The following is a 24,124-nucleotide window of genomic DNA, read 5'->3' as shown; positions in this document are numbered from 1 at the left end:
GAACTTGCCTCGTCTTCATTGGAAGTTCATCCAGACCAGCTGTACATAACAGGCAGCAGTGTCAGCACACCAGCTGCGTAACAGTTGTCAAGTTTTTTTGTAGGTCTCGCAGCAAAGGAGAGCAAAGGATTTGGAGGAGGACAATGAGGTTGCTTTGTGGATGTTTACAGGCAGCATCGGAGAAAGCACAGAGGTGCTTGTTTGCCAATTTAACAAGTGGGTAATGAAGGTTGGCATCACTGGCAGAGTGTCAACACCTCAGTGGCATAACAGAGATGATTGGTAATGTGGGGATAGGCTGCAAAAGGCCTTGAAAGAATGACTCCAGCTTCTTCACATGCTAGGGTCCACATGTGAGGGTTTTAAAAACAAAACAAAAAACCAAACCTCCAGGTCAAAAGTATCACAAGTTGCTTAGCAGCTTCGGAAGCAGAAATAGGCTATCTAACAGTGATTCTTTCAAAACAGATATGTGCCCTGCCAGGACTGATGGTACTTCATTTCTACTCTAAATCATACCTTAGCGTTTCATCCTATATGTACTACCAGAACCCTGGCGGTCCATTCTGTGTCATACACGCACCTGATGGAGCCTCTTCATCACATAGTACAAGAGTCCACTGATAAGTGTAGCGTGGGGGAAGTCTCTTAATATCTTTCCCTTAGGTACTCCTATGGCCCGCGTCACTGGTGCATCTTTAAATGTATTTATCCCAATAACACCCCTGTGAAGTAGGGCAGTGCCCGTTTCATACTTCCTATCTGTGATTTCCACTTCATGCATCTGACGAAGTGGGTTGCAGCCCACGAAAGCTTATGCCCACAGAAATTTGTTAGTCTTCAAGGTGCTACAGGACTCTCGTTGTTGAGGCTAAATGATTTGTCCACACAGACAGTATGTGGAAGAGCAGGGAATTAAACCAGGACCTTCCACTTGCCAGGCAAATGTCCTAGCCTCTGGACCATCCTTCACCTCTTAAGCCTCCCCAAAGCTTCTATAGTCTGAACTGAATAAATACCACCCATCATCTCTCAGTGGTATGTGGGAATGGGGCTTATATCTTTTTTCTGGCCTACAGCCACTGACTCACTGTAGAACCTGGGGAAGTTATTTAAAATTCTCTATGCCACACTTTGACCTATCCAAGGGGATGACACCACCAACTTTGTACAATGCTTTGACATCCTAGGATGAAAGGTGTTTATTTAAATACAAAGTATATTGGTACCAAGTCAGATATTTCAGCAAGCACCCCTGTTAAACAATTCCCATAAAAAATGGAAGCTATGTGAAAGCAAGCTGTATTCTAATTGGATACAGTGAAAAACAGTAAGGCTAATATATATCTATATATACAGCTAGATAAATATATATGTATCCCTCTTGCCAAAAAGAGACGCTCGTTATATGAAGGACACATTATCCTTTTCTCTTCCTATGATTCAGCATGGTAAGTAGTCATTCCTAATTGGCTTAAAATTTAGTATGAAATATTAGAATACCAAGTGATGTAATGACATAGCTGTATTCCTGTGGGAGACCAAACACTGATCTGAGATCAGAAAAGGGACAAGAGCAGATGTAGGTCTGAGAAAAGAATAGTGTAACTTACAAAATAGTGTTTGATTCTTTACTTTCCTCCACCCATATATAAACTTTTTATGCACTATGCCACATTTATGATGAAAATACAGGGTAGATATAAAAGTTGGGTGTCACTTTTAATTTCCTTTTTTCCAAAATGAAATGTCAAAACTTGTTTGTTGGGAGTAACATAGCAGGAAAAGGGCAATGTTCTGAAAAATCCAAGCCAGGTGAGTAATTTGTAGTGAATACTGTATCCCACAAATTTCTCCTCTTTCAACCCATTGGATTATGATTTTCTCAAATTTATTTGGGATTTGAAATTATTTGCAAAATTATTTAACCAAACAATCTGTAACTCATTCGCAAGAGTTTAGCATTTGAAATCTGAACTATTTGGCTGGGCACAAAGGTCACGTGTTATATTTTTTGTTCCCGGATCAGGGCCTCAATTGAGACAGGTAATTAAGGTAAATTACCTTAATTAAGACAGGTAAATGTGCCTCAGGTCAATGGGGCTACTCACAGGTTTAAATTTAGGCACCTAAGTATTTTGCTGAATCTGGGTCTAGATGAACATGATTCTCAGAATTAGGTTTCCACTACAAATTCTCATGTTTATTCATTCAAAATTCACTTTTCCACAAGTATTTTTCAATAGTCACTTGAAATTAGCTATTTCTACCAACCTTCCTGCCAGGAATTGTGATAGACTATGTGTTCAAAGTGAACATAAAGGAGCCTTGAACACATGTGAAATTAAACGCACACATTCAAAGCCATATATTGTGGAAGAAATTGTAAATTTCACCCAGCTATAATGCAAATAGTTTTGAACTAAAACCCCAGGGGTGAGTACATATCTCTTTGTACATTTCCATTTTACTACATTAATAATAACTGGTTTTGCTATCACCAAGACAGCTAATGATGTAGTAGTAAAATCAAATTGATGCCCAATTTGTCCAGAAAAGGTGGGACAATTTTTCAACCACTCTCAAACCAAGCTCAATTTTCCACACCCTTTTTGGCTTGTGAAACTGATTGTTCAACAGCTTTTGCTTGCACTCCTGTTTTAAATACAGAAATCACGTAGTTGGCTTTCTAGGCAAAAACGATGCATACCACCCGCTTATGCTGCACAAAGACGTATGCCAGGCTGAAAGAACCTCAAGACCAAGCAGAAACAAAACACTTGACACTAATGGGCTGATTTTGGTGGCATTTCCAATTGTGTTGCAACAATGTAAATCCACTGACTTCAGTGGACTCACACTTGAGTTATATGAATCAGTGAGAACAGAATCAGATCCTTTGGGTCTACATGCATGATCAGAATTTGGCCCTTGGCCCTGGATCGGACAACAATGCACTCAGCATAGAATCCATTTGCAAATAGGCCCAAAGCAAAAATCAACATTTTCATGCATCTCTAATATATAGCGTTGGCCAGGTTCTCCGGTATGCTAAGGCTGCTTTGTGCCACTCCTGCAGCGCAAAGCAGCCTGGGACCAATTTGAGCAGGTTTAGAGGAGGTTTAGATCCCCCATCTGCTATGCCACCATTCCTGGCTCCCAGACTAAAGGGGCAAATGAGGGAAAAGGGGAATGGGGGTGCATCCCAATCCAAGGTTGAACCCCAGCAATCTTCCCCTCCATCGGTGTCTTTGGCAGCCAGTGTAAAACAGAGCAGCCTTCAGACTGCTTTAGTTTATGCTGGAGACAGAGCTGCTACCTGGTGCCCAGTGACTTTGGGAATCAGAAATGTGGTATAAAGCCACCTTTGCTTCCCATGGGAGCGCATGCCCCACGCTTGCCCCAGCCAAGTGAAAATGGGCTGGTACATTTTAATTAAAATGCCTCACTTATGCCTTTTATAGATGGGGCCGTACATGCCCTCAAATCCCTTTTATTTAAGCCGCAGAGCAAGGTAGAGGAAGACGCACAAAATATATCCCGTGTGCTCTGCACAATTCTTTACATCCTCTAGCTACCCAAGGAACAGTCTGTCCTCTTCAAAGATTTTGAAATACTGAAAGAATATTTTATTTCTACATATCCACAGGGTACAACTAATGACTCCCATTCATTGGTATCATAATTTTTCCCCTGCTTCAGGAACCTACAGTGCTGCTAGAGGAAAGTCATATACAGTCGATGTTTAATGTAGTAGATGTGTCATACGCAATCGAGGTCTTTGCTTTAAAGAACTTCCACAGTTTCTTATTCTAAGGGTAATCTTGCATGGAATAAGCAGACTTTCTTCAGGACTAACAGAGCTTTGAGTTTATAGCTGTGGAGAATGGGATGAAATAGGATAAAATTAATTATGTAACAAAAAAGAAAAGACTTTTCTATCCATCTAATGAAGTCAGGCAAATGAGAATCCTAAACACTACTGAGACTTCACTTAATGTTGGTGGCCCCTAGAAGGCAGGTCCACTGACTATGACAGTGTCTTTATTATCTGCTGGCAGGGCTCGCAGTGGCCACTTGTAATAATGATCATCTTTCTACATCATATTTGTGTGAGCAGAAGCCATTGAAGTGTGACTGACAATTTATCATCCCTTACAGATGCAGCGATCATAGGGTTTTGTTAGCTCTTAAATCTATTGACTTCATTGTCTATTACTGATGCAGATGGCATTTTTAGAGGTGCTGCTGTTAAGGAAAGCAAATCAAATATTGACTTGATTGACAGCTGCCATTGGCAAGTTTTCCCATGCACCTACAAAGCTAAATAATGCAGCCTACATGCAATTCAAGTTTCCAGGCAAAGAAATGATTTTGGCTTGTGGATTACCAGTGTGAGAAAAGAGGATTTCCTTTGTTTTGAAACTTCTTGTCATGTGTCATGGAAATTGGTTAAATGCTCATCTGGCCCAAGGGTGGCAGGATTTTTAGGGAAACCAGATTCCTAATATGACAAATCAACTAGTGCTCAGCAGAGTGAATAGCAAATTACTAAGTAGCATGTCACACCTCCCTTTAGATTTAAAAATAATAAAATAAGCACTAGAGAAAGGCTGGAATCACCAACTCACCTACAAACAACCCCAATACTCTGGGGACATTCATAGTCCACTCAGCTCCAATCTGTCTCCCCATACTTCTCACTTCATGTGCAAAGAGCTTCACAACATCTAATCAACTTTCACAACATCCCTGGGTGGCCCTGTAAAAGTATGGTATTCAGATATCATGGAGATGGTACCTATAAATGCTTAGACAGATAGAAATAGATTTTGCAGTAGGAGACACAGACAGATATATTAAAGGTCTGTGATGTAAAAGATGTGCATTTTTGTACCTCTTGATTATGCAATAGGACTGTGCTGGCATGAACAAATCAGGGAACTCTGCATTCAAGCAACCACTTGGATGCACAGCTGGCTCTTTGTATGGGCAACTACCAATTTTGTATGAACAGTTGTGATACCTGTGTAATCAAACGAGTTATGTGATCACACAATTGTATTTGAAAATGGTTTATTAAAAACCATGCCTAAAATGCCCAAGGCCACTGCCAAAATTAGAATTAATAGTTCCTGATTCTCAGGCTGTGGTCAAGCCACTAGAACCTCCTTCTCTGTCTGTCTCACACACACTCTGTCCTTTTCAGTGGCACAAAGCACCGTACCTTCCAAATCCACAGTTCATTCTGAAGAGCAAAAACGTCCCATCTTAAAGAAAACAAGTAAAATACAAGCTGTCGTTATTTTTTTCCTCCAACAATATATCTTTTAGAATGATTGTTTCATTTTTATGCCTTGGTTTCCAAAGCAGGAAATACATATTTAAAATTTCTAAATCCTCAGGCAATATTGTGAGCCGGTGGATTATTGTTTGAGTGCTCAAGCCTGGTCCGATCAATGAAAATACCAACGGTAACAATACATTTAAACCAAACACAGTAATAGTGTAAAAACTCAGATCATTCTACAAGAAAAATCCTTTTCATTAGCAAGTGAAGGAAAAAAAAAAAATCCCACAAAGCAAGCAAGAGGATTCAGCACAAATCCCTTCCCATATCGTAACGTGGGTATTCAGAGAGATCACTGGGTATAATTCCCTCCAGTTTAATACATTTGTTTTTCATACACAAAACACTGAAATGGTTTAAATCAGAACTGAGAGGTCACATAGCCCATTGTGCAGGACACTGGATCAATCAGAAGCCAGGGTTCTATTCTTAGTTTGGCCACTGACTTTGTGTGACCTTGGACAAACCACTTCACTTCCTAACCCTTTATCTGTCTTCTCCATTTAAACTGTAAATTTTCTGGGGCAGGACTCTCACTCACTCATCAGATACAATGGTGCCCCAATTACATTTGGGGCTTCCGGGGGCTTATTATAATATATACCACAACAAAACTTGGCTGGAGGAAGACTTATTTTTAGTGTAACACCCTCTGCCCCCGAATAATCTCGGATAATTATACACCACCCCCAGGCGTGTCTAAGAGTCAATACTTCCTCACTCGCCAACATTGAGTCTGTGTATAAGAAAATTAAAGTTTTATTCAAAAGGAAAGAGAACCCGGCATTCATTTGGGAAAACACAAATAACCACAATTCAAAAGCATGTCATCGTAAGCAAAACACCCACCCCACAGTGCATTGGGCAGTATCCTTTGCCTCAGTTTCCCACCTGGCCATGTGAAAGTCTGATGAACGAATGTCCCTTTTACATGCCACTCCCCTTTCCCTCTGCTGCACCCCACTGAGTTGATTGTCATTGGTCAACGAAGACCCAGAGTTTCATTCACATGGGTTCACCTCCCTCCTCTGAAGGCAGGGAGCATCGAGCACTGCTGGCTTACTGCTGCCGCTGTTATCTCTGCCACCGCTTCTGTCGTGGCGGCTGAACTCTGCTGCCACTTTCCATTGCTCTCTCTGCTGCTGTTGGCTTCCACTATTACCCCTGCTACTGCCTGACGCACCCTGCCACTGTGATCTCTGTCACCACTCAGCTCTGATGCTATTACTGCTGCTGCTCACTGCCCCTTCTGCAGTGTCACATTGTGAGGTTCCACCACTCAGTGATTTCAGCTCCTAGTGATTTCACTGGGTGGCGGGGAACCTCACTGCTAGTGCATTCTTTGCATTGTCTTCCACAGCAATACTGTCCCTGCCCAAGGTTTAAGGCTTAGCCCCTAGACCTGTTCATCAGTGATACTGGCTCCAGTAATCACTGAACCGAAACCAGCCAAAGCGGATCACTCTGGCAAAGCAGCTCAGTCTGAACACCTAGGCAGAGTGGGTGTCTCTATGCAAATACGGTCTGCTCCTGAAGTCTTTTTCCCCCATCGTCACTAGATGTCAGAGGAAAGCTCATTCAGACCCTGCTTACCTCAGCTCAGCACGTGTGTTTCAGCAAATGATAAAGGAACTTCAAGAAATATGGCTATGGCTTTGGTTAAGCACCCTCGTGTTTGCGTGCTTCTTTGACGCTTCCTTCCAACTATCCAAAATAGAGTCTTCTGAAGCTGATCTGGAAATCCAAAGAGAACTGTCTTGTTCATGAGATTTCTGGCACTTCCATTCCCAACGCTAGCTGGAGAATATCACAAAAACAGATTTTCTTGGAAGGTTTTCTGATATTTCTCATTCCAAAAGCCCCATTTCTGGCTGGAGATGGGTACCACAAAGGCAGGTGGAAATGAAACTATTATGTTGCCCGAAGATCTCAGAACCTAAAACAAGGTTCTGTTCTAAATATGAAAAAAAACCCTCATTTCTTCCAAATCTGTTAGTCCACTCTTAATCCAAGCGCCTCTTTGCCTTTAAATCCATTCCTCATATTCCTATTCGGGGGACTAGATTCAGCCTATATTTACAGTGCTGGAAGCGGGTTTAAGAATGGGCCTAGAGCTTCAGCCGTGGAAATTCCACTCTCTGAGAGTTTATGACAGTCCACAGGAACCACAAGCTTCTGTCTGCCAGGGTGAGATCCCAAATAGGATCACAAGTAAGCTGTACTAGCCAGAAAGGAGCTATAGTTAACGTTGCCGTAGGACTTTATTCATGGCAGTTTCTGCTGGTGAGGGGGGTCCATACTATAACAGAGCTGTTCTTCCAAAGGAATACAAGATACAAGTGGGATACCACTGTGTGCCCTTCCTCAAGGTGAACGCGCCCTAACTCCTTGGGACTCAGGCTGACACAGAGTTGTGTAATCCCCTTTCAATGACTGTGGCAAAACTAGAACATCATCTACCCAGGAGAGCATGCTTTCCTTGTCTTCATTAAGTTCCCCTTGTAGATCCGTCCCAAAGAAAACCATGTAGTCAAACCATCATGGCCAACTTGATTTTCTATTTTCTCCATGGCTTTACAATCATTTTCACAGTCCATTTGTCACCTAAATGCAGTCTCAAATTTGCAGGTAGGGTGTAATTGTACTGAACGACTCCTAAGTTATCTTTCTTGGACAGGATACCGTAGCATTCATAAGCAAGTAAACAGAATGAAGAAATATCGCAGAATAGGGTTCCTTGGGTTTCTCATTCTTAATCCTGTTACTTGAATAGCTATACATTTCTTTTCTCCTTCCTCCCTTCTGGCGAACATTTTCATGACCAGAATTCAATTCAGCATCACCACAACAATCAAATGTATTCAGCAAAGTTACTAGGACATTTACAGCTGAGCAGGCTCTATTGTACCACCAAAAAACCCCAAATATTCTTGACAATTGCTGACCCAAAAGGATGATTTGATCAAATACATCCTTCTATGACAGAAAGACTAAGGCTACAATCAGTGTTACCACTTTAAGGGAAATATATTCTAATCCTTTACCCGTCTGTGGTGTTCCTCTAATTGCTGTTTCCTTACATGTTCTAACATCTACAGTTTAGTACTGTTGTTTGATGTCACTTGAAATCAAATCACTGTTGTGGGTACAACATCGTTGAACCTTTTAGTCCAGCTGTGAACTTTAGGCTTAATCCTTGAGGGCACTCTTGTCTGGTAAACTTTAATTTATATTAAATTTTCTAAAAGGGGAGCAAGAGTGGTCAAAGCAAGATAGCGCAAGATTCTGTGTTTCATAAATTAATAAGCATCACCAATTGCATTGCTTGACCCTTTAAACTCTGTGAAATTAATACAAGGAGACAACCAAAGTGCACTTAGCCCCAGAAGAGCCCTGGAAGTTCACTTAAGCGATCCAAGTTTCCTGAAAGTTTTATAAGCCAGCTTTTAAAGCAAGTCCTTTGTACTTATTAGTGGTGACAGTGAGCATTACAGCAGCCAATGAACCTTCGCTGACTTCCGACCCCAATATGGTAGAGCACAGATATCAAGGGAAATATCAGAATCAAAGCTTATATATTACACTGAGGTCCTGACTCCTGAAAGAGCCCCCCGTAGACTCTTCAGAGTATGTCAGCGAAATAAACAGCTAATATTGTGAGACATCTACTTATGATGGTCTGATATTATTGTTTATTTAACCACTTTCGGCGCAGTAACCCCCACTTAAAAGCCCATGCCTCTTAAGGAGAAAGCTTTGGTGCACTCGGTTATATTGCAATCAGACAATATTTTTAGGCTGGAAAAATACACTCCCTGCCTGTGGTGAATCAAGCAATACTAAGTCTTCATCTTCACCGATTAATGGATTTAAATTATTAAACAGCAGTGCTTAGGCATGGCTTGGAATACAGGGTCTTACCTTAGTCACCAGCACTGGGTGAGACTGCCTCTAACGATGAGGAACACGTAATCCACACCAACCAGCTTTCAACATTAATCAGGTAGTGACGTGTAACACGTGAGTTAACGGCCTTTAAAAATGAGATCTCACCCTTGCCAGCTGATTATATTTTTCATAATGTAAAAGGCTCTTGCTGAATTATTCAGGTGTTGTTTCCACTGTTTAAAAAAAATGCCATGGCAGGCTTTTCACGGGTACACTAGGAATGGCCAGGCTAGCATACAGTGGAGCCCAGAATTATTAATTACTACACTGTGTACAATGCAATTAATGCTGAAGTTCAAGAGGTAGCCAGCATACTACCTCAGAGCAGGCACTATACTACTCTAGCTACTATATCACAATCAGGACAGCTGATGAGGAATCAGAGTGACCACCAGTTGAACGACATTGAAGCTCCTTCTGAGTGTGTTCCACAATAGCGGAAAAGTTTATCATCTGTTCTAACCAGCTGTTTGGCAAGTTCAGGCAAGGCCGTTTGGGATATCTAATATCACTGGTCCCCATTTGCTTAGCTCATCTCTCAGACTTGATCTGGACTCTCAAAGACAAAACCATTCTGGCACGGACAAAGATGGATATAAACGAAAAGTTAGAGGGGAAAAAATCCTCCATGTAGATAGAAAACACTCTTGAAATGTAACTGATGAGGTTGCATAATGTAAATACAATTAACAGGGAGGGGTAGGACAAACCAGACACTATCTAGGAACATGGTTCACTCTCTTACCCCATGGAGTCCATACAAAACAAATGTCAACAGGCACAGCCAATGACAGGAATGTGATCCCTGCTAGCCAGACGTCTCTCCTAAGAGCAGTGAAGTTTATCTAGAGATTCTCTTTTTATTAAATATAAATTGGACCATAAATGAATCTTGAAAGGTTTGGGACTATTCCGGGCTGTTTCTGTCTGATTTAGCTTTATTATGAGTATAATCAAGCAATAATTTTTGAAGGGGAAACAGCACAGCTTGATACTAATTGATAACATAACTAATTTGAATTGGTTTATATTTATATCCATATCCATCCACTGTGTGATTATCTGGTTAATTGCATGGGGCAAGCATAAAAGAAGTGTCAGCATGTGATCTCATTGGTTAAATATTCTAAGGGGGCTTTTTGAAGCTATGTAAATAAATTAATACGAAAAAATATTGTGATAATGGAAGGGAATTTTACATCGTTCTTTGTATTCAAAACTATTTCACTTTGGGAACCACTCACTCAAGGGCCTGCTGTATGTCATCTCCCAATGCTATCAGTCTTCATGCTTCAGGATGAAAGCAGATAACCACCTGGAGTCAGGACAAAATGTCTATCAAGGTATAGACTTAGGTGCATATGGGGAGGAAAATATGAGGGGAGGGCGGTTGTGTCACCTTCTGAAGAAGCCAGCATTGGCCACTGTCAAAGAGAGGGTGCAAGAATAGATGGAATATTGGTCTCTTTTCATATGGCAAGTCATTGGTTTTTGTTCTTCCTAATAAACACAGAGGGCCAGTCTGCCAGACTGCAGAAAAAATCCCTGTAGGAGACAGGACAAAGGTTACTCGAAATCCCACTCCACCCCATCTCCACCCGCCTATACTCATACGAAGAACGTGTCAAACTCATCGTTCTGTTAGTAAGGGATCAAAGCTCAGATATTTTTCCCTCATACCCAAGGAATGGGCAGAGTAGGCTTTGCCCCTTGAATCCACAGCTCTCCACTATTCATGAAGGCTTCAGGGACCTTTGGCGGTCAGGTCTATCAGTGCAGTCACCAATGTTTCCTGTTTTCCCTTACGCAGCTTCCATGTCAGCATGATTCCTACAGGAAATGGGCCCCCCTACTGGCCACTCTGCCCCAAACAGACCCAGGGAGTGTGAGATGACTCACACCATGGGGGAGTAGGGGGAGAGAAAGGAAAAATGAGAAAATGCTGCCTGGAGTAGCATAGTTTGTCCTGTTTATTTCCCACTGGTTACTTGGAGGCAGGGCTAGGGCGGGGGGGACGGGGGAGGGACACACACAAGGTCACAGAGAGCAGGCATCCCCGTGCTTTTGTTCTTTCCTCCCCACAGGGCTTACTTCCTGCTGTTCACTCATGGGGGACTTTGAGAGCTGCGAGGATAATGATAGAAAGGAATGGTCTGGCCCAGAGTTAATGCCAAAAGGATTGTGCAAATATGGGAAGAATTTAGCACAGGCCCCACTGGTGCTCTGCACTGGTAAATGGAGCTGTTCCGATGCAGAGAGGGTAAGGAGAGAATGCACACCGGCCCCTGTAGAAGGATGGAGGACTGAGACCTCCTATTTCTTCTAGAGGCACTTCTAGGAGTGTGCCTCTAGGAGTGTCCTCCATCGGAGCTTAGGCCCTCCTCACTCCCTTGGACAGTGGATTAAAGCAGCTCTCTTGCCCTGATATTTTGCACAGTTCTACATATAACTATAAGGGTGACACTGTCAGGTCTAAATTCCCATCTCTGTTACGCCATGGCAAATCCCAAGTAACATGCTTGAATTCAGTGAAATTACTCTGGATTTACAGTGGTATAGTTCAGAGCAGAAGCTGCCACAAAAAGAAAGAAGGAAGGTAGATACACATCCTGGAACATAACTCCTACCTCGCGCTCTCCTTGAGAAAAAATTTTGTGTAACCATCCAGGTGGGAGAAAGGTAGATTTGTCTGTACTTACCTTCCTCCCTTTGAATGGTTCAGTGCTAAAGAGCCTACAAGAACTTGGAGAAAGTTAATTTGTTTTCCTTCTTTCCCTGGGAGAATTCTAAGCCTACAGAACTGATGAATGAGCGCTGTCTACTGGAATCCCATACTCTTCAGGCCAGTGACATATCTTTGCTTTTGGTTCCTCAGATGAGAAAAGCTTGTTGAGTCTGGGGAAGGCTCAGAACTGCTATGCCAATCAGTAAGATCTTCTGCAGACTACCTTTCATTAGCCAGCTGGAAAAGAAAGAGCCCCTTTTACCAGGTTCCCTCATGTTGAAAATCATTTGTTCCTCACCACTTTTAGATACAGGGTTTCAAATGATGAATGAAGAATATCATCCTTGGGGGTTTGGTTTAGGGGGAGTTATTTTATTATGATTATTTTAAGTGAGTTCATAGTGAGTTTGTTATCTTTGAAACTCCAGGACTAGGTTAACTGTTACTTTCGTTGCACTTTCCCTAATGCACGGGACGCAATGCACATTGCAGAAGTAAAATACACACTACTTTGTAGTAATGAAAGTGAAGATTTAGAACACTTGTGTAATTAAAGTAACAAACTAGCAAGATCTTTGGGGCAGGGGCTGTCTTTTTATTCTGTGTTTGTACAATGCCAAGCATAATGGGGTCTTGGTCCATGACTAGGGCAAAACAAACAATAAATAATAATAATATGAACTATCCAAAATTTATCTGATGTTCAAGGATGTTTCTTTGGGAAGGGGAGGGGGAGCTTGTTTGTTTGAACTAGAAGAGCAGTAGTTTTCAACCTTTTTTCATTTGTGAACCCCTAAAAACTTTCAAATGGAGGTGCAGATCCCTTTGCAAATCTTAGACAGTCTATGGATCCCCCAGGGGTCTGTGGACCACAGATTGAAAACCACTGTAGTAGAGCACCCTTGAAGGTCCTGTGAAATATTTGGGGTGGAGGGTTAGTGCTGGTCAGAAAATGTTCATATAAGAATTCATTCAAAAATATTTGCTCTTTTGAGTTGAAATGTTAGTAAACTTTAGATCAGTTCTAGTTATTTCTCAGCCAGACTTGAATCAGGATGAGTAAAAATTAGAGCTGCTTGAAATGTCCAGCTTTTTGAGTTTTCAACTACTTTTCATTGTTGTTGTTGTTGATAAAAATGTGATTTTCAATTAATAATTTCTTTTAAAAATTGGGGTTGACCAGTCAGTCAAAATGTTTCAACTGCCAAAAAATATTGATTAAATGTTGACATTTTTTAGAACATCTCTCTAAAAAATTCCCACCCACATTTAATTTACTGTTTTTTCAACCAGCTCTAGTTAAAAGTAGGATTTCACTGCTAATATGTTAGACAAATTTTCAAGTTAAGGGGCAGATTTTAGCATCTTACAACACAAATACTGCACTTTGTTAAGACAATTCAATTTCCCCCATAGGTTTTTGTATTCGATTTTAGAAGTACAAATAAACTTAGTAACTATGACTGGGTTTTGTTTAGTGGTTTTTAGAAATATAATTGGGTTCTGAAAAGCATTAGATAGGTTCATGGGGGATAGGTCCTTCAATGGGTACTAGCTAAGATGCTTAGGAATGCAACCCCATGCTCCGGGTGTCCCTAAACGTTCAATTGCCAGAAGCTGGGACTGGATGACAGGAGATGGATCACTTGAAATTGCCCTATTCTGTTCGTTCCCTCTGAAGCACCTGGCACTAGCCACTGTCAGAAGACAGGATACTGGTCTAGATGAACTATTGGTCTGATCCAGTATGGCCGTTCTTATAACAAAGCTTGGTAAATATATTGCCTGTTGTATGATATGCACACACACACATTCCAGTGAGACACAGAAGAGAATTCTGTGATCATTAGTGGTTTGCATTTTAATCATTTTAGCGTTCATTCAGAAGCAACCAATGTCATGCTGTTTGTTACATGGTGCTGTCAAATGTTATGAAAAGCAGAAGAGAGTACACACATTATTTCATGTAATATTTAAAATAAAAAAATAGGCCTTGATCATGAGGTCTGGCCCTGGAGGGGAATAGGGTCTGCTCATGCCAATATCTCCCCAGCCATTTCATGAGGGAAGGAAGCAGGATTTGCATGCCCTTCCCTGTTTCCTCTTTCCCCTTTTTATAGTTTATGGAGGTCACTGACAAATCATGTAGATCCCAAGGGCCAGAGCCTTCCACACTCAAGTTCTGGTCTTCCACAGCAGCTCTGGCCCTTCAGGTTCTGACTCCACTCCCTAGCAACATGGCTCCCGTAGAGCCGCACTGCCAGGTCTCTTATAGCCCACATCTGCCTCCAGGACCCTCCTTAAAGGCAGATCTGTATAGGGACACGGAAAGAAGTACTGATAGCATGTTGTGGCAATGGCACTGACAAGCCTGGCCTACCTACAAGAGAGAGATTGCAATTGGTTTAAGGAGTATAAAGTAAGGAAAAGTTATCCTCTGACACTGGGCAAAAATCCCTACAATTACTTAACCAAAGTCATGCTATGGAGGACGCAGTGCATGCTGGGAACCTCGAAGAAGTGAACATCTGTGGAACTCTCTTGAGACTGTTTTGCATTGGTTATCAATCCCTGGGGGTCTTGAGTAGACGTGGCCACTGGAAGAACAGCTATAAAGGTTTGGATAGATTTCCGTGGAACCTGTTCATATAAAAATCTAATGGTCTCTAAAAGATAGTGTGCTTTTTGTTGGCATTGTAAAGTCTGGACTTTTCCTTTGCTTTCTACTGTAAGTTACAGGTGTAATGGTGTAAAGCCTACAGGATGTTCAGGCCATAGGGTTTCTCAGGGTTAACAACACACTCTAAAGAATCCTGGATTTTGACCCTCATCTTTTTGCCTGAAATGTGGAAAGAGAAGGGCTCCGTCTCACCCAAGAACTAAAGGAGATTGTCCTCATTTCCATCCTTTTGACCTCAGAGGGACCAAAAGACGACATCCTGCCTAATCAGCTGTGGCCTGAACTGACAATAATTGTCATCTTCCACTCCTAACCATGAGGGAAGTCCTTTCTTTTCATTTTTCCCTCTTCATGTGTCTTTCTGCGTTTGTCTGCCTAGAGAAATTAATATGACAAAACTAGCATCTCTGAGAGTGAGGTGAAAATGTCTTGGTTGTAACCCAGTTAATATTTCCACTGTTTAAGAGGAGGGTTAAAAAGGAAAATCAGATATTTTCCTAACTATCTAAGTAAATACTAGACCTACATCATGAAGATGATAATTTAGGGGCGAAGCCTTCAACCATGGAACTCCTTCCACCCCAACTTTAGCACTAGTTGTGGATTGGACTAAGGAACAATTAATTAATCCATTATCCCAGTGCAAACATTGACCCCAGCTCATTCCTTTGGCTTCTGCCTAGGCAGTAAACTCAAATATTAAGTTAACTACCAAAAGAATCTCCCCACTAAAAAAGAGAAAAAGAAAACTTTACATCCCCCACAAAGCAACCGAGACGTTTCCACAACTTCAAAAATATTCCTGACAACTTTTATTTCCTCGGCTAAAGCTATGGTAATTGATCTGCTCTATTATTTTTTCCCCTTTCTTCCTCTCTTGTATTTAAATACGTCCTTCATATTTCTGGGTGGGGGTTTCCCAACCTGTATCTCTAGTATTACATTATTTTTTATCATCTCCCTATTCTTCAAGTGTGAAAAGGGTGCTCTGTTCTCTAATATTCATTTCTCTTTTTTTATTCTCCAAGTGCTTTCTTTCCCATCTGTAACAGCCCCTAATATGCACCTTCATTCGATTTTCCTTACCCAGCTTGAAACCCTCTCATTCTAATTACCTTTTCAGTTTTCTTCTATTTCTCCCTTGAGATGACTCAATTAGTGTACTTTTTCTTACTGCCTGTCACCTCTGTGCTATGAGGTAGGTCTAACTCCAACTTAAACCATGCAGAAAATAAATGAGGAGCCATTCTTGGCGGCCCTGCTGAAGGTGGTGTTACTTTACAAAGTAGTGCCCCTTTAATAGATGATAAATGGACAGAAAAGTGGCCTTGTTAATGCAGCAGCTCTTGATTTGGTTGACGTGCTGTGTCCTTTCATTACTCAAAGATACAGAAAAGCCAAGCTATGCTAAGTCCTGGGTGATGTACTTCCATACAAAGAGAGTGAGAAGAGGCTAATTAACATAGCTGTGGTCAAAGCCTGAAATTAAGTCCTGTCTTTAAAGACCAGAGCTAAAAATGTCATTTGTCTTGCCTGTAATTACATTTATAGGTAATTATGCTAGCAGAATAACTGCCAACAAAATGAATCTAGTTGTGGGTTTTCCCCCCCACACCTTTCCTTTCTATAGAATAACTCTAAGTTCTATTTCTGTCATAGAGGTCTGAGTAAAATACAGGGGACAGGCATAATACATTTCTTTGATTAAAATAGGCACATTCATATTGAACTTCACACAGAGCTTTCAGAACCTGAGGAGTAAATTCTCCCTGTACATGTTTGCACACTGGAAAGAAGCATATCCCACCCTCCCCTTAAGACTTGTCCCGAGCATTTAAGGAACGGTACCTGTTCTCTGAAGAACAGTCTTGTGATTAAAAGCACTAGTCTGGCACTCAGGAACTGTGGGGTCAGTAATAGGTAGAGCTGCTGCTCGAAAGTTCCCCACTTTTGAGTTTTTGAACAAATTTTTTATTGAAAATTTGATTTTCAGTTAAAAGAAAGCCACCCTGAAAATGTTCACACCATTTCTTAAATAAAAATATGTCCAGCTATGGGACTGGCCATCATTGCTGACAATTTAAAAATATACATATTATTTTTAATCTCTGCAAATTTGTTTCTCCCTTTTTGACCATCTGTAGTTTTGGGCTCTGTTTCTCAGAGGCACTTAATATGGCCCTTGTCTCCATGGCACCAGAGCACCTCACAAACTTTAATAGATTTATCCTTACACAACTCCTGTAAGGTAAGGAAGCACTATTACAGGAATTATTTTAGGGAAGTCCTGTGCAGGTGCTCAGACTAGTCCCACAGTGGGCCCTTCTGGTTTTAGAATCTATGAAATTATCCCCATTGTACAGCTTTGGAATTGAGGCACAGGGATGCTACCCAACATCACACAGGAAGTTTGTGTCAGAGTGGGAAAATGAACCCCACTCTCCCAAATCCTAGACTAGCCCCCAAACCACTGGAGCAATCTTCCTTATAGCCCCACCATAGACTTCTTATGTGACTTTGGGCAACTCACAAACTACCCTGCACCTCAGTTCCCATCTGTGAAATGGCCATAATAATACTTATTTTTTCACCCTTTGTCTGGTTTGTCAATTTAGATTGCAAGCAGGGACTGGATCTTACTACGTGCCTAGCATAATAGAACCTCAGTCTCAGTTGCATCCTTTAAATGTCCCCAAAATACATATAAATTATATCGGCAAACAATCATATTAACGTTACAAAAAGGCATTTTGGTAAAATTAAAGTTGAGGCACCAATTTATTTAAGCCAAGGAAATGCAAAGTTAAAACTGGTATTCACTGTCCTTAACTCTTCCCTTTGTGCCTAAACAAGATATATCATGCATTAGATGGAGATCCCTCCTAAGAATAAATGAGCCAGACTATGGGTGGAATATTAACCAGTCTTAACTTTGAGTCACCTAAATTTTGTTAGTCTAATTTTCTTGCTAATGAAACAGATTGTATTTCTGTTCATTTTCTTTTTTAATTTAACAATAAATGGAAGTGTTCTTCAAGGGTCTGTACAACTTGCCCTAGAGGAATTCTATTTAATCCGCTGTACAGGTGAATCTGAGCCATGAATTTTGGATCTAGATCCAAATTTTCCTTAAGTTTGGGAATATTTGGATCCAATATTTAGTATGACACTTGGAGACGGAGCAGAAACCAGACTTTTCCCAAAGCATTTAAAGAACATTGGAACTGGGGTTTTAGTTCAAGACCATCTGTTGTGATAGGATTGATTTAACAAGCAGAGAAAAAGTTATTATTTACCCAGTATCCATCACCTTCATCTATGATCTTATCAAAACTCATAGGGTCCAGTTCTGCTCTTACTTAAACCAGTATAAATCCAGAGTGAGTCTGCACACTTCACTGAAATTACTGCAGATTTACATTACGGTGACTGAGAGCAGAATTTGGCCCTGTCACAGGGTGCAGACTGGCACCTCTTCTTGGTCACACCGGGGATTAGCTCGAGGCTGACACCCCCTCCGCAGTCTGCACACCATCACTCTGTCACTGCTCCCAACTCAGCTTCCAGAACCGCAGTGGTCCCCTTCCCACTACTCTGGGTCGCAGCCCAGGGACGCTGTAAATGGCAGACTCATTCTGCATCTCTTTAAATTCCCTCGATACTGCTATGTTTCTCAGGGCCACTTCCCCTCCCCAACCCCAACACCCTTACCTCAGGGCCTCACCTTGTCAGTCCTAACAACCAGCCAGGAGCTCGCTCTCCCAGTCCCTGCCAGCAACTGCTTTGTCCATGGTGCTAGCTTCCAGCCACCTGTTCAGAACCCAGTCCTCCTCCTTGAGATTCTGGCAGCAACAGACTACCTTTGCCCCTGCAGCCCTTTTTATGTGAGCCTGTTGGACCCTGATTGGCTGCTCCTTGCAGCCTCTCTCCTATTGGCTGCTTCCCACACAGCTTCTCTAGGGCCCTATTAACCCCTTTTATGCCAGTGTGAGGTAAACACTCCATCACAAGCCCACACATAGATGGATGCGAACTGGTAATGCATGAAGTTGTTCTACTGAGTCAATCAGAGTCTCTTCCATCAGAATTAGTACTGAAACAATACCCCAGAATGGTGCTTGGGGTCATTGTATTGCTGGTATCTTATACATTAGATGTGAAATCAAAGTTTAGCTATTTGAATGCCACAACTGGTTAGCCCTGTGCCCTGGCTAAATTCTAGCACTTATGTACCTGTAGTTAAGTTGTTATCCCACCAAGAAATAAATCTGTCAGTACATTCTAAGTATCCTGGAGCAAAATGGCTGCCACAGCTGTATCACAGAGGTGGCTGCATTTCACTGGAGAAAGAAGCAATCCCGTACTAGACATTCTGAAAAGCACTTGGAGATCTTTTGAGATAAAAGACTCCGTAGGGACTGTTATTAATAAAAATTTCCAATTTTGTGCATGAAAAATTAAAGTAACACATTTCTGTAGGGACCAACACTTTGTACAAATGCCTTATATTATAGTTAGTTAGTTAGTTAGCTAGTTAGCTAGTTCATTTATCTAAATAATGTTTACACTTTGGTTTTCTACTACTCTGCAGCCAGGGATTTCCAAGTGATGTGTAGCATTCACCTACGGTAGGCATCTTGAATTTTTCATGAATTATTGGATCTGTCCCCAAAAAAGTCATAAAACTATAGTGTAAATGCACATGAAAGAGCTTCCTTTTGTTCAAATAGACAGCAGTGCCTTCTCTGAAACTCTTACTATTACAATTGATCATGTAAATCCTGCTTAATTTGTGAAGTATTGACCCAAGAACCAGAAGAAACCATTACAGTCTACTGTGTGACATGCCTGCTCCGCATAAACACTAAGGGGCATATTCTTCCTTCAAGCCATAATCTTATTGAAGGACAACTATACTGTGTAATCCACATTCTAATTGCTCTTTTGACCTACTGTCAGAAGCAATGGTACTCCACATAGATAGCCACCACTTATCAAAGAGAAACATCTCTGCCATTAAAAACAGCATTCCAAGGTTTTAGTGCCAATTATGGAGTGACAACTCATAGCAGCACTAGATGAATAGCTGGACATAGATGAGAGTCACCCTTCTTCTGAAAGGACCACAGAGAAGTTTCAGTCTCCATGGCTCACAGAAAAATCAAAATATAGAAAAATCAAAATTTTTCTTTCAAAAAAAAAATTGACATTGTTGGAACTTGGTTTGTCCCGTTTTCTTTCAAAATTAAATTCTAGCAAAATCTACCCTATTTCATTAGCATTTCTATTTAGACAAAAATGCATATTCCAGCAAAATTTGATTTGGCTGAAATTTCACCAACCAGCTTTAGTGCCAGTCGGGGCTACGTATAGCCATGTTTTTTGTAATGTCCACTGGAAATTGAGCAGACACCCCCTAAAAACATTTCACATAAGCCATCAGATTCTAGCAACTTTCAGTCATTACCAGGCCTGGATAGAATGTGAACTGATGCCATAGATGTGGGACCTAAGTTTAAAAACGCAGGGTCAAGGAGGTTATGCCAGAGGTGAATTTGCTTCATTAAATAATTGATGTCACAGGAAGGGAAAAAACACGTGTACATTTTGCATATTGCGGGTCAAAGCCTTTCACACTGACAATCGCTAAATAACTGGGCTTTGCCCTTGGAGTTTATCAGAGTCCAGGGAAATATAATCATTCTGCAGCTTCTGGAGAACTTATACAGCACTTCAGCTGTCACTGCTAGTACCCATGGACTATGGTAGTATCAGCATAAAACCCTATAGAGACCAGACTTAGACTATCTTCAGCCATTACATCCTCCCCACTCCACTAAGCCGGTGGATCTGTGTATAGACCCGGGAGCCAGATACGCCCCTGAAGTCACAAATGCTGACAGTGACATAAATCTCACCCTTATAAAATGCAGAAATGTCAACTTCACTGAAACAAAAGCAACAGCAGATTTCACAGGAAGGACATAACTGCGAACACCCATCCAGTCATGCAATTAAGTCCAGTAAAATTATCCAGTTCTTTATAACTTTGACTACAAAGGTCCCTATTAAGTGAACACACTGCAAAGAGGTTGAGGCCGTGCATTATCCTGACATCAGTTCTATCCAGTATATTTTCTGAGTCCTTGTGGTTGAACATCTTCAGTAAGCAACGGTTGTTATAAGCCACGGTTGCATTCCAAAGGCGTGGGTCTTGCAGTTTTGCAGCTTAAGGGGCCTCGTAGGTAGCACTCTCTGCACAGGTGGTAGGGATAACAAGTTTCAATTCATATGGGCCAAAATACTCTTCTGTAGTTTTCAAGGCATACGTTGAACTCCCTCTGGAAGCCAATGGATGGGCCACCTGTGCCATGCATGCAGAGCATGCAACAGGAAGCCATGCTGGGGCTAAGTGATCTGCAGTGAACAGACATTAACTCTGACACTGTGGCTTGCCCGGTGAGTTATGTGCTCAGCAGAAAACCTGAGGGACCAGCTGAAACCCAAGGTAGAAGTATTCCGCCTCAGTTCTGTCTCTCATCCCCCCAAACGTCCACCTACAAAGAGGCTTCTCTGCAGCCCTGGAGGATTTCCTGGGTGGGGTCCATGGACTGAGTCATTGTTTGCATGGTTGTGCACAGACTCCCTATATTCTAGCAATATCATCTATGTCTCTCCATCCCGGGCAGATGATTCCTGGCAGAAATGGGAATAATACGCAGGAGGGGGTTGTGTTTAAGGCTACCGTTAGCCAGAATGTGGCAGAGTAAAAGGGGTAATCATCATACTTCTTAGTGCCTTCAATATCCATTGAAACCAAAAGGGATAAAGGATGCTCCCAACAGGTGCTCAGCACCTCATGGGATCAAGCCCATTCAATTCTGCTGTGATTTCAGTGGCAAGCTCGAGTGTGAAAGGAATGCACGAGTGGGCCACGAGAGGAGACTATTTGCCCCCCATTATGCCAGCCCATTCTGTCACTTTCACTCTCCTGCTAACAAGGGAGAAACATGTTTTGAAACTCTCTGATCAAAAAATAAAAATGCTTCGTGTCATTAAACCATGAGGGTTCCCAGCCCCTGTGGAGAGCGGCTGGCAGCTGGCACCTATTCCTCAGTATCACAGTGATTGGCTTCTGACCTGACGTGTTTCCACAAACATCGCAGTGTAAAAGTGTCGCCATCTCACCGAATGTTCGTTAGTGTTTGTTCGTCACCGCCATGTCACCGAACATGTTAGTGTTCGCCATGTCACCGAATGTTCGTTCGTCAGTGCACATGGCACATCTAATCTCTCACTGAGCCTGTAGTCTTTATTAAGGATATTTTGCGCCTATATAATCAGTTTCTTCCTAGGATCTCACACTGATCTGGATACACTAAACAACCAGCATTGCATCTCTTGTTGCACCCGCTATTGCACAGGTATAAGCTGAGCCAGATCACACAGCACGTGAGCGTCAGTGCTGGGAACAGAACGTAGGAGATCCGATTCCCACTTTTAGTCATGGAATCGCATTCCCTCACTGGACTGCTGTTAACATGCCCGCAAATTACCTGCATTGCTCCCCTGTCTACGCGAGGGAGAATAGGCTCCAGAGTGTTTGAGCAGATGTGGAAATGGGATCCAGAGGACTCGTGTGTGCAATCACTCAGGGAACACATACAGTGAAATCAGAGGGACTACTCAAGTGAGTAAGAGTACAGCAGCATTAGTACAGCGGCACCAGCCAGACCTTATTGACAGGAACTCATGAGGTCAGGCTAGATAATCCCAAGCATCCCTACTGACCTTAAATCTATGAAATATCAAGAAAAATGAGATTTTTCTGAGTGCCTTCAACTCCCGTTTGAAGTCAAAGGTGGAGGATGCTCCCAGCTGGTGTTCAGAATTAAAGCCCATTTAAGACAACTAATGCTGCTTTGGTTTCAGCGGCAGCTTTGAGTGAAGATTCTCTTCTCCCATATGGAAACACTCTTAATTCAGCCCCCCGAAATTTCAGCGCGAGCTGATTTATCCGAACCACCTTGCTATTTTTGCTTCTTTCCGACAGCACCTCAGTCTTTGTAAAGCTGCGCAAACCAACGCAGCTGGCCCTAAAATGCGGCGTGTGGCAGCTCCAAATGCTTACAGTTTGTGTAAAGCATGGAGCCAGCATGATAAGATCTAATTACCCAGCGAATTAGTAAAAAAACAGCTGCAAGGTTTGCAGAAATGTCTGCAAGTGCGGATAAATGGCCACAATTGATAGAGTTATTGCGCAGGCCTCCTGAGGGCCCATGCTGCATCAGCGAGTCCTACCCAAAAATCACTAGCAACAGTTGCTGTTTCCCCCATTCCATTAAATGAAAAGAGCATGAAAATGATCCTGCAAACAGCCATTTAATATTCTCATGCACATGAACTGCAATTATCAGCAGCAGCAACAACAAACCCTGCTGTAATGTGTTCATGGTTAATCAATTCAATTCATCACTGTTTATTAAATAAAAACCTTCTTTCCAAACAGTTCCTTCCCTAAATGGGCCTTTAAATGAAAACAAAAAAAGATACTGCTAGAAAAATCAGGAGACTAATTAGCACTTTTAATTTAAATGCAAGCCAAGGAAAATGCTTGGACCACATAGTGCATTTAAAAACGCATTAGCTCAGAGGTGGCTTTGGAAAGATTAGCCCCTCCCTGGAAAGTCTGCATTGAATCTGATTGGTTCCTATTTTAAGGGCTTTCATCCCATGTTAGCAACAGCCAGCTTATTTATCTGAGTCAGAGGCAGTCGTGACCAGGTCAGCCCAGGATATCAGGAAGCGCCGGGCCGTTGATAATGCAGATTATGGGGCATGCTTTAGTCACATCACTGCTGTTAAATTGATCAGCCGCATTGTGCACCTTTAGAGACTGAGCTGTAAATCAATGGATCTGAGGCTGGTGAGGTGCTGGAGATAACTGACCATAGATGATGTTTTGTTATCTCCCTACACGGAATAATGATCTTGCACAGGCTTGACTGCTTTCAATATAAGCAGAATACATGCTGCAAGTTCAATAAAAGATTGATGCCACCCTGTCCGGGGTTTAGGCAAACTCCCCAAACCCAGTCTTACCAATGGATTTCAACCCTGCACCAGCTGTGCACTCACGCCATGCAGGAGCTCGCCTTGCCCCATAGCTGCTCCAACGCGTGTGCTGGCATTTTTGATGCACTCTTGGGATTTAATTGAGACCACTGAACTCATGTCACTTGTAATTTATTATACATTTGAGCCCAGGCTTCTGGAGGGGAAAACCAGGCTATTTCCAGTAGATTAGCTGACTTCAATAGGAAGTTCAAATCTGATGTCCTGTGACCCTGCGACTGAATGAAAACTAATGATTCCCAGTTATTCCAATTATTTCTGTCTAGCTTCATGCAATGCCTACACT

The 24,124-nt window shown here is 41.9% G+C and overlaps 1 long non-coding RNA gene across 1 annotated transcript; it reads right to left on the bottom strand.

The window, feature by feature from the left end:
- Positions 1-3,606: 3,606 nt before the first annotated feature.
- On the bottom strand, positions 3,607-18,534 carry LOC137158317 (uncharacterized). Its single transcript, XR_010921365.1, has 3 exons — positions 18,428-18,534; positions 4,632-4,762; positions 3,607-3,877 (listed from the first exon to the last, which is right to left on the bottom strand). It is a non-coding gene; the product is annotated as an uncharacterized lncRNA (long non-coding RNA).
- Between the last annotated feature and the right edge of the window lie 5,590 nt (positions 18,535-24,124).

This window comes from Emydura macquarii, unplaced genomic scaffold, assembly GCF_026122565.2.
Source record: "Emydura macquarii macquarii isolate MOO-44397 ecotype Brisbane River unplaced genomic scaffold, CSIRO-AGI_Emac_v2 contig_1644, whole genome shotgun sequence".
Taxonomy (NCBI): Eukaryota; Metazoa; Chordata; order Testudines; family Chelidae; genus Emydura; species Emydura macquarii.
Note: the sequence above shows the minus strand (reverse complement) of the source record. Positions and strands in the feature narration are given on the sequence as shown.